Raw genomic sequence first — 2,482 nt, forward strand, 5'->3', positions numbered from 1 at the left:
TGTCTCTTCCCGTGCTGCAGGGTACTGTGAAGGCAGATTATTCTCCTTTTTTTTTAAATGCACCAATCATCTGCATGCTTAAGAGAGCCCAATCCACAGCTACAGAGACAATTCATATAGTTTACAATATAAACCAAATCATAACATTTAACTGATGTGAAAAAAGGTTGGGGGGGGGGGAAGAAACTTCAGGAGGGGTCAAATCTAATTGATTTAGAGGTGTTTAGAGGTTAATATTTCTCTCCAGAGTCCCCAGTAATTCTGACCATCCATACTTCGAAGCTCTTAGTTTGCACCTTATCTGGAGTGAGCCAATTAGTTCCGTTAATGGAAGAATCAGGGTGCAGAAAAGAACATGCCAGAATTTACACTCTGCAGACAGAATGGATGCAAACCAGTCAGCATCACTTGCTCAGGTACTCTGACTCAGCCCCTGGAAAACACCAAAAGAACAGAAGTGTAGCCTGAGGCACACCTGCTGTGTGCAAGAGACTCAGCCAGGCTGAGTCTACAATTAACAGACAGAATTCACCACTTCCAGAGGCCAGGTCAGTGCACCTATCCCGAGTTGTGCTGAATGACTGTGTGGAAATATCTTTCTTTCCACTCACTCTAGCAGTAGCTCGTGGTAATCTCAAATACAGACACATCCTTTGCAGTGGCTAAAGCTAGGTGAGACGAATCCTGAACACCACAGTTCTTTAGAGAATGGGATTCAGTTGTCCACATGCAGGTGCCTTCTGCTTTTTGAGATGCCCTAAGGAGCCCAAGACATCTGTGCAGTTGTGACAAGGGACTTTGAGAGACTTGTTGCTTTCCAGAAAGGCAGGTGGAGGTCAACTAGGATATGCTGTGGCATCTCAAATGGCACTAGCCCCCATGTGACTGTGACTGGAATTTAGTCCCTTATCAATACAGACAATGGAGTTGAGAGAAGGATTCCCATCATCCTCATGTAGATACCACCTGGCTGCTTACCTGAAGCATATTCCATGCACCACTGAATCTCATCCAAGGAGTCTAATCTAATCTGGCTAGTTTATCCATATGAACACAAAGGTCCTGCTCACATTTTTCAAGGATTGACTGAGTAACAGTCATCATGAAGCTCGTGGGTTTCCTGCCCTCTTAGGCATCACCAGGCCCTTGTGCAAAGCATTTCTCAAGGCCTCTTTCATTTGTTCATTCCTTAGGCTGAATATGAATGGGTTTAAAAGAGGTGTCACAATACTGGAGAACACAGAGAGTATTTTGTTGACATGCAGAGAGGTCACCTGGGAAGGCCTGGCATAGACAAAGATGCCAAAACCTAAGGAAACAACAGTGAAATGAGAAGCACAAGTCGCAAATGCCTCCTGCCTGTCCTGAGTTGATGGGATCCAGAATATGGTAGAAATAATGTAGGCATAGGAGACCACAGTCGATGCCAAAAAGCCAAGGAGCAAGACCAGGACACCACAGAATCAATCAACTCAATAAGCTGGATGTCAGCACAAGCAAGGTGTAATAAAGGCACACTGTCACAGAAGTAGTAATCGATTACATTGGGACCACAGTACGGCAACGGGGCTTTCAGAACCAGAGATGACAGAATCATGACAAAGCCACCCACCCAGGAGCCCCAAACAAGTTGACTGCATACCTTGCTTGTCATGATGCTGGGATACCTCAGTGGGTTACATATTGCCACATACTGGTCATAGGACAGAACAGCAAAGACGATGAAGCCAGTTGTGCCCATAAGGAAATAGAAGTAGAGCTGGCTAAAGCAGCCAGCAAAGGAAACGACCTTCTTCTCTGACAGGAAGTTTGCCAGCATTTTAGGGACCACAGAGGAAGTCATGGAGATCTCAGTGAAAGACAGGTTACTGAGGAAGTAATACAGTGGCAATCAGTGTATACCAGGACAATGATAAGAGCGTTTTCCAAGACAGTCCCTAAATAAATAAGCAGGAAGAAGAGGAGCTCCACCTCATGGTTGTTAGGAAATCCCACTAGGATGAACTCTGTCACAGATGTCACATTCTCCATCTCTGTGCATTCTCTGTCATGGGAAAGAACAACAGAGTAATGTAGAGTGTTGAATATTTTCTCAGGTGACATCTAGTAAGTTTTGGACATCCTGATTTTTAAAGAGAAGTCAAGTCCCTACACAGAGGTATTCAGGGTCAAGTTCATCACACCTAACTTGGACATCTGCACCTTCTGAGTTAGTCATCTACTACCATTTTTTGAGGCTGCCTAGCCCTCCACAACTATAGAAGGGTCCTGGAGTGACCAGTTCAGCCTAAGACATCTGTCTTTTCAACTGAGATTCATCATGCCTGACTTAAGGTGCTTGATTTAGTTGCTCATAATTAGGCATCCAGTACCATTTGAGATGTCTCAGACATCCCCACAAAGCTAAAGTCTTAGATAACTGGAGGTCCCAATGTGCCAGCAACTGAATGGAGCCTGCAGGTGCCCACCTACAGGGTACAAT

The 2,482-nt window shown here is 44.8% G+C and overlaps 1 pseudogene; it reads right to left on the reverse strand.

Moving 5' to 3' along the window:
* Positions 1 to 612: 612 nt before the first annotated feature.
* On the reverse strand, positions 613 to 2,031 carry LOC135326222 (olfactory receptor 6T1-like; annotated as a pseudogene).
* Positions 2,032 to 2,482: the final 451 nt, after the last annotated feature.

This window comes from Dromaius novaehollandiae, unplaced genomic scaffold (assembly GCF_036370855.1).
Source record: "Dromaius novaehollandiae isolate bDroNov1 unplaced genomic scaffold, bDroNov1.hap1 HAP1_SCAFFOLD_37, whole genome shotgun sequence".
Classification (NCBI taxonomy): domain Eukaryota; kingdom Metazoa; phylum Chordata; class Aves; order Casuariiformes; family Dromaiidae; genus Dromaius; species Dromaius novaehollandiae.